The following is a 9,156-nucleotide window of genomic DNA, read 5'->3' as shown; positions in this document are numbered from 1 at the left end:
TTGAGGTGACCAACCACTTTGCACGTGAATTTAAGGCCTGCTCCATAAGAGAAAATACTTGCTGATAGTGTATATCTGGTCAAAAAAAATCTATTGCTGGGTTGCTCAAAAGCCTCAGAGGTGAACCAATTACTATTATTAAAATAAAAAGGCAGAGTATAAAATAATCTTCTAAATTCATATTCCTGTGACCATGAATTACTGAAGTTCTCAGAACTCATCATATAATTTTTGTGCATTGAATTTTTTAGCTCAGTAATGCACAACTGATCAAAGTGTGTAGAATAGAATAAACTTCTATGTAGTACTCACAAATAAATGGGATATCTACATGATTCTCTCCCCCCATCTTCTCAGAGACCACTGAAGAAGAGGGCTGGAAAGAACAGTATAACCAGGCATGAGGAGGAGCAGCAGCAAATGGAGTGGTAGCCTCTGGACATGACAAGACTACTGTTTTCATGAACCCGCTGAGGGATGTTGACTGTGCTAAAGTCAAGACAGAACATGTTATAGTATGAATCCCCAATTCATAACTGTCAAACTGTTGAGAGCTGAAGGATAAAAGGAAAGAGACACAGTTTTCTTTAAGGGTAAAGCTACTGGTAGGTTCACCATGCTTCAATGAATGGCCCCAGACCTAGGGCTACATGGGCAGCACAGATAGACTTGATGGGTAATTGAAGAAAGCAAAAAGGTACATGAAATTGGAAGAAGGAGATGGAAAAGTCAGGTTTGGAGAGAACTGAGGGAAGATATTTGATGAATATTATAAAAATACATTGTGTGCTTGAATGAAATATTTTGAAGAATTAAGAAAGTATTAATTTAAAAATGTGATATTTACTATAAAAACTGAAACATTACTATAACTACTGAAGTTATCATACGTGTTAAAATTACTTGTAGGCCTTAGCATTTGAAAAAGTAAGTCATGTACAAGGACCTTGTCATTATTGATAAAAACATACAACTGTGATAAGAACAGTACCTAATTAAGAAAGTGGTGAATCAAAAAAAGCCAAGTTTTATTTTTAAAATTCATTTTCTTAAAAGAAAGCAGGTGGGCGTGGTTTTGCATGCCTTTAATCCCAGCACTTGGAAGGCAGAGGCAGGTGAATTTCTGAGTTTGAGGCCAGCCTGGTCTACAGAGTGAGTGCCAGGACAGCCATGGCTTCACAGAGAAACCCTGTCTAAAAAAATAAGAGAGAAGAAGAAAAAAGAAAAAAACAAACTCAGTTTCAAAGTAACTGAGCATTTCAAATTTACAAAATACCAAATTATATTTAAAAATTATAAATTTTTTAAGATAGCATGAAATGACTCTAAATGAATGATATCTACCATTATTGGAACTCAACAACAGGATAAGGTTCTTCAAAGAGCAATTCTTGCACAAGGCTATGGAGTACAAGGAATTGTTTCTTCAATGGTCAAAGTTGGCCATGATGCTTCAAGTAATCCTCACAATTCATTGGTTAACCAAGCCATACAAACAAAACAAACAAATTCTCTATGTTAATCTTTACATATTAATATTGAGCCCTTTCCATGACTAACTTTGAGAAATAAAGTGCAGAATTATTTGAACAGTCAATTCTGTATTTATTAGTTTGACTGTTCATGTGGATTTTGAGATAATATATTCATTTGTCAGTATTAGATTTATGGATGGAACTGTATATGTGGGTAAGATTGAATTATTAATTATACAAAATATTGAGTCAATTGCTGGAATACTAAGTATAAAATTTTGTGAAAATAATCCATAGATAAACTTCCTTCAGTAATTGTTATACCTTCAACCATGTATGGAAAATTAGTTTTATTTTAACCTGAGAAAAGCTTGCTACAAAGGGTTAGGGGAACAGTTACAAGTTGACTATAAGCATTATCTGTACTATTATGCATATGAATTCCAATTTTGTTTTACTTTTAAGTGTTGCATTTCATGTTCAGTAAGCACCAAGACAAAATAAGAAGACTGGTAATATTTTGCCTACTATTAATGCATCTCATGCTTACATTCAGCATCGTGACCCATGTTTAATATTTATTGTACCTAAACTGTACAGTACATTTGCACAGATATTCCAATCCTCATTCATGTATGATGAAACTCTCCCTTTCCTCAGTGTCACTCTTTTATTCCCATTCTCCCTTTCTTTCTCTTGTCTACACACACACACACACACACACACACACATACACACATATAAACACAGAATAAAACAAGTAAAATTTAATACTTTTCATTATTATGCTCAATCTTACATATTATATTATAAGAGTGTACAACAAAGTGGAAAACCCAACATCAAATAGTGAGTAGTTATGTAATGTTGCTTCCATAATGCAACATCCTTTATTTACTGAAGTATGTGGATTTAAAAAAATAACTCATTACTTTAAAAAACTTCACCAAATTTATTAGCTATCCATAGTTTTTTATTAAATATATTACAAGTACTCCTCACCTCATTACCTTAGTTTTAACCCTCTGGGCATAAAAAAATGTAAAAGTAATATGAATATACTACATATGCCATATCATATTTGTTTAACAGTCAACAAACACCCCACCCTTTCCTCTCAGCTTTAATTTAGTATGGAACTCCTAAAGTCAACAAATCTCTTTAGGCTTAAAATACTTTATTGTTGAGATTTTTACCCCTTGTAACTGGAGTTTATTCTTTATGTGAAAGTTAATATGAAAAGGGGAGAATCCTTTTTATAACTGGCACCTTTACAATGACAAACTGTATAAATATATATTTTCAAAAATAGAATAATCAAAATTATTTATAGATTTTATTATAATGTGTATAATTTCAGTATAGCTTATTAACATTAGGGAATTATAACACTTGTGTTTGTTGTCTACTATCATTTTATTGAAAAATGCCACTGTTTGAATATGAAAAGCATAATTTTAGAAGTCTTTTTATACCTCACAGGAGATATGAAGTCAGCAGTTGATTAAATACTTTTGAAAACTCAATGTAATCCTCTTAATTGCACAGCTGCTTAAATGCAGACCCCGAATCCACATCTTGGTGAGGAATATTAACTGAGTCGCATTCTCAGCTGCTTCACGTGCTCAGTAGTCATCACCAGTCACTTACCTTGTGTGACAAGACAGAGTTAGCTCCAATGTGTAGGAAAATTCACTAATAACAATCCTAAGATCATAACTTATCTTAGGGTTCTGTGACCTACCAAGATGAATTTTCATGTAATACAAAACCTAACTTATTTCCCATCAGAGTGTCTCATAAGCACTTGCTCATTTTTTTTGAATGATGTACATTATATTTTAAGACAAAGACAACTTGCAAAAAAAAAATTAAAAAAAAACAGGAAGTGTATTAAAAGACTATGATCTCTAAGATGTACTTGCGCATTAGTAATAAAGCCAGCCAAAATATAGTTCTGCTCAACAATAATGAAAGTAACTCTGTTGGTGTTCCAGCCAGCCCTTGTCATTAATGCTTTTCAGAACAGTGTCTGCATGGTAACTAACAAATTTGCACCACTTTTCAGAACATTGTTTGGGGTCCTGGATCATGAAAACATCTGTTCTTCCTGTGCCAGTGTCTTGGACACTCACTTCTAGAAACAGTTCCTTCTCTGTTTATATTTAAGCTATTTCTTACTTTTAAGATGTTTCTTATTTCAGAACATAGAACTCAATATGCGACTGTTGCAAAATATAGCTGTGGTTAACACTGTCATATCTCTTCTTAGACCTACTGCACTGTCCTCATCATGGCATAAAATTACTTTCCAAGTGTCACAGATTTTAGGAACTACTTCCTGGGTCATTTAAAGAAGATAACTCTAAGATATCTAAGATTTTCTCTTATACTTCAAAATACTAAAATCTAACCTTGAGAGGTGATGGAGATGAGGGGAAATGAGATGTAAATACCATTCCTGTTGTGGAAATTGGAGAAACAAAAGTAAAATGACACTGAGGCAAGGCCTGAAAAGGAAAAGCAAAGTTACCTGTCTTTCTAGGTCCTAAGCTTTCTAGGTACTAAGGTCACAAATCTTCACACATCTCTCTGATTATCATTGCTAAATGAAGACATTACTTAAAGTCCCAGCTGGAGGTTTCTACCTTACTTTGATCACTGAATTTCAGATGAATAGCACACTCACAGCCTTTATATTTACAATAAGCCCTAAACAGCACAATAGCTGGGCTTGAATTTTAATGCTAATTTGGTCTCCCAAAACTGTGTGCCCCAGAGAGGAGAGAGTCCACATGTAAATTCTAGCTAAGTGACCCTGCCTGCAGTTAATTGTGATTGGTAAATAGAGATGGTGACAGCCAATAGTTGGGCAGAAGAGTCAGATGCCAACATCCAATAGCTTGGCAGAAGTGTTTAGGTTTCACAGGCTTGGATGAAGAGGAAGGAAAATAAAAGGAATATGCAGAAGGGGAGGAAGGAGAAGCTGATGGGGTTAAGATTCTTGAGAGTGTAGCCCTGAGGGCTGCCCAACTGAAATTAAGAGCAGCCCAGATGGAATGTAATAAATAATAAGCATTAACTTGGGATTATCCACTGGAAAGTAGATTCTAACAACATGGGTGGTAGCCCAGCTATTGTGTTCCTTGGGCTTACAGTAAATATAAAGGCGTGAGTATGTCCTTCATCAGGGGACTCAATGATCAAGGTGGGGTAGAAGCTCCAGACTGGGAATTTAAATAATTTCTACAACATTTAGCCAGTATGAATTAACGCCATGTATAGAGATTTGTGATCTTAGTACCTTGAAGTAATTAGTGAACTGCTCTAACATCTGCTGATTAGAATTGGCAGTGAATTTAAACCCTGTGAAGTCATTAGGGTATGCATTACTTTTTCTCGTTCAGTAATTAAATAACCTAAAAAGTGGGACATATTTGAAAACCAGTTTTTATTTGCTCACATTTTCAAGGTATAGTCCAGTAGTTCTCAAACTTTTTAATGCTGCTATCCTTTAATACAACTGTAGCCTCATATTTTGGTTACCCAAATCAGAATATTACTTCACTGTTACTTCATAAGTACAATTTTGCTATCATTGTGAATCATATTGTAAATATGTGATATGAAGAATATCTGATATGTGACCTCAAAATGGTATAGACTACTATGAACTAAACCCATGTCAGCAAGCATGTTAGGTAAATGGTCACTGTGCTCCTATATAGTTAATCTCTCACAGCCATATCTGCAGGCTTCTGTCCTAAGACAGCTGGCAATCAGTATTATGGTTTATAAGGTTATTTTGCCCATTTTCTTAAAATTGAGAGATTAAGATACAAGATGCTACTTTGTATTGAGTTCAGTGTAAATATGCAATATTGTTTTATTGTAAAATGTCATTTATAAAATTTGTGGTTTTAAATATAGTGCAACATGGTGTGGGAAGCAAGCAAACTCCTGAGTGAATGTGTACTGTTGACATAAGCACAGCCTTGTTTGTTAGGCATTGCAGTGTCTTTTTTGTCTGTTTTTGTTTTGTTCTGTTTTGTTTGTTTGTTTGTTTTTTGAGACAGTGTTTCTCTGTATAGCCCTGGTTGTCCTGGAACTCACTCTGTAGACCAAGCTGGCCTCGAACTCAAAAATCCACCTGTCTCTACCTTCCAAGTGCTGAGATTAAAGGCCTGTGCTACCATAACCTGGCTGGCATTGCAGTGTCTTATAGCTAGAGAAATGACAAAGCCTTCCTTGGATCAGGCTCAGAGGAATGCCAAAGCCTTCCTGTGGTCAAAGCACAGATGTTCAGAATGGTTGACACTTAGTTGAAACCAGTGCCTGCAGAAATAATCAACCACAGCTTTCTCTTGACCCTGATATGGCTGTCTGTTGTGAGGCTATGACAGTGTCTGGCAAATACAGTTGTTGCTCACAGTCATCTATAGGATTAAACATAGGGCACCCAATGGAGGAGCTAGAGAAAGTACCCAAGGAGCTAAAGGGGACTGCAATCCTATAGATGGAACAACAATATGAACTAACCAGTACCCCCAGATTCTTATCTCTAGCTGCATATGTATCAGAAGATGGCCCAGTTGGCCATCAGTGGGAAGAGAGGCCCCTTGGTATTGCAAACTTTATATGACCCAATACAGGGGAATGCCAGGACCAAGAAGTGGGAGTGAGTGGGTAGGGGAGTGGGGGGAGGGAGGGTGTAGGGGACTTTGGGGATAGCATTTGAAATGGATATAAAAAATATCTAATAAAAAAGAAAGAAAGAGAAAGAAAGGAAAGAAAGAAAGAAAGAAAGAAAGAAAGAAAGAAAGAAAGAAAGAAAGAAAGAAAGAAAGAAAGAGAGAAAGAAAAGAAAGAAGTTTCTGTCTCTTTACCTTTCCTCATGGGCTTGTCTTCCTCATGCTACATACTGCCTTGATTACTAGGTTCTGTTCTAACCATCATTGCAGTGTCCCTTTCTATGTTGATGAAACAAAGGAAAGGCTTTTTGCAATAAATGTTGTCCATGGTCCATGCTGTTATCAAAAACTATATGGACGTTCATGATCCATATGCCCACTCACTCACTGGAAAGCACAAGGAAGCTACTTTTCTTTTTAACTATAAATATTTTATTGGTGAGACCCCACCATCTGCACAAAGTGGTCCTGGAATCAAGCTCCTTCCTCATTAGCAATGCGATCTTTCTTGAGTGGTCCCATGAATGCTTTCTTCTCTTCCATGTTCTGGAATCGACCTTGGCCAAATTTGGATGTGGTGTCAATGAACTTCAAGTCAATCTTCTCCAGGGCCCGACATTTGGTCTGGACCAGCAAGGACTTACGAAGAGTAAATACACAGCCTATGAGCATGATGAAATCATTGGTCACCTCACCATAATGGACAAAGCCACCCAGTGGGTTGATGCTCTTGTCAGACAGGTCATAGTCAGTAGATGCATTGTTTTTGATCAGTTTGCCATCCTTGATGAGGTAGCCTTGACCAATTTGTAAATTTTCTTGTTAATCTCTGTTCGGTGATGGTAGCCTTTCTGCCTAGCTCGAGCCACAGAGAAGGCGACACGGGCAGGGTGCCAGGCTCCAATACAGGCAACTTTGTGCAAACCTGGATGGGTCTTTCCGGGCAGTTTCTTTGTATGCGAACGACTGGTTACCCCTTTGTACCCTTTGCCTTTTGTCACGTCGATGACATCCATCATTTCATCCTGCCCAAACACCTGGTTCACAGGAACCTGCTGCTCCAGCCTTTCTTGGGCTCAGTCTAGCTTCTCAGCCACAGTGCCTCCACTCACCTGGATCTCCATCAAGTGTGCCTTCTTCTGGCGCAGAGGAAGCAGACTCATCTGAGTGTGGGCAATGATGCGGATGACCTGTCAGTTCTTCTTCATGCTGCTGAAGTCCTTCTCCAGCTGCTTCTTGCCTGTGTCATCCTGCCATTTCTTACAGTACTTGGTGAAAGCCTTCTTTTAGACTTGTGCCAATCCTTATAGAAGCACCTTTTACACTCATTGCTGATGTGCTCAGCAAATACAGTCTTGAAGGTTCGGAGGCCTCATGGGCTCTCAACATATCCCACAATGCCCACAACCACCACTGGGGGTGGGGGGTGGGGGGTGGGGGTGGGGAGTGTTCCATAATGGTCACAGCCTCCACAACTTCTTTCTTGTTCACCTTAGATCCTGGCCTATCAACTTCCTGGACAATGTGGGTCTTGGCAGCCTTGTACCCCAGAAAGCTGTGAGGTGAACAGGCTCAGAAGCCTCATCCTTAGGAAAGCTCTTCACTTTCCCAGGATGCCAGCTGCTATGCTTGCGAGGCAGGAAGCCCAAGGACCCATGCCTGAGAATTTGCTGTGAGACATCTCACTACCACAAGCTACTGATAGGGAGTGGAATCTACTTTTGAAGTGGTATGTGAATGACTGCAAATTCACATTTGAAGAGGAGGGACATTAGAAGGTTTCTGTGACAACTGCTACTCTTGTCCACACCAAATAAGCAGAAATCCATCTAAGAGAACTCCTAAAAACTGTGGTAATGATGCTGAAGTGAGGTTCTCCACGATTGATGTCTTCTAGAGGGGGTGCTGGTGGGGAAGCATTCAGTTTTCTTTATGGAGATGATCAATGGAAGTTGACTGTGCTCCAGTGTGTCCATGAGAACCTAAACCAGTTGTGTTTCTTCTTCCTCCTCCTCCTTTCCTCCTTTTTTGGCAGCAACAGTGGGATGTGTTTTCCAAGAGTTGGGGGCAGACCTGGGAGGAGGATTGCTAAGTGTGTATGATCAGGGTTCATGATTAGGCTCACTCACAAATACCCATCATTCCACAGTGCTCAGTATCAGAGTAAGTAAGTGCTAAGATTTCTGAAACACTATATGAAATATACACTTCTCTTTTCACATATCTATATTTACATGTATTTTATTTAGTATCCTCAATGACTTGTGTATGTATAAATCTTGTTTATAAGTATTGTAAATTATATAAATTGTAAAATCTTTGATATAGATCAGATTTGTATGTGTATGGCATCGGTTTTCATTTCTAAATTGAATTTTATCACTCTATGAATTATGCCTTGCCACCTAGAATGTGCCCTAGGATGGAGTGTACAGAATATCTGTTCGAAATAAGATAAAATTTTATTAAGATAAAATATTGGCTTTTATTTTAGACAGTATATACCTAAGAAATATATTATTGCCTAGATTTCTGTTATTTAAATTATGTCCATATATCAGACTTTTTACCAATTTAATTACATATATGGATTTTATGAAGATTATGATACAATTAATAAAGTTAAATTTTAAACAAATTAATTAGTAAAATGCATAGAAAATTTTAAGTTATGACATATGTTTATCTTATAAGGACATTGTATAGTTTAAATGTACAACATGATACCTGCTATGTAATATTTAGTCTTACTCGTCTTCTCTTATTTATGGTGGTTGTTAATATTATTTAAATTTTTTCTCATTTTTTTCTGGCAATAGTATATACCTCTTTGAGCCCTTGAGGGAGAAAAAAAGAAAGATAAAATAAAGAAAGGCCATGAATTTTAAATAGAATGAGGATAGGTATATGGCAGTGTTAGAGGGAGGACAGGGGAAATTAGGTAATTGTGTTGTAACCTCAAAAATATAAGAAAACAAAGAAAAAGCCCA

The 9,156-nt window shown here is 37.1% G+C and overlaps 1 pseudogene; it reads right to left on the bottom strand.

The window, feature by feature from the left end:
• Positions 1–6,597: 6,597 nt before the first annotated feature.
• LOC110294121 (large ribosomal subunit protein uL3 pseudogene) lies at positions 6,598–7,847 on the bottom strand (annotated as a pseudogene).
• Between the last annotated feature and the right edge of the window lie 1,309 nt (positions 7,848–9,156).

The sequence above is a fragment of the Mus caroli genome, unplaced genomic scaffold, assembly GCF_978045245.1.
Source record: "Mus caroli unplaced genomic scaffold, Mus_caroli_1 scaffold_4, whole genome shotgun sequence".
NCBI classification, from domain to species: domain Eukaryota; kingdom Metazoa; phylum Chordata; class Mammalia; order Rodentia; family Muridae; genus Mus; species Mus caroli.
The sequence above is the reverse complement of the archived record's forward strand: the minus strand, read 5'-3'. Positions and strand labels throughout refer to the sequence as shown.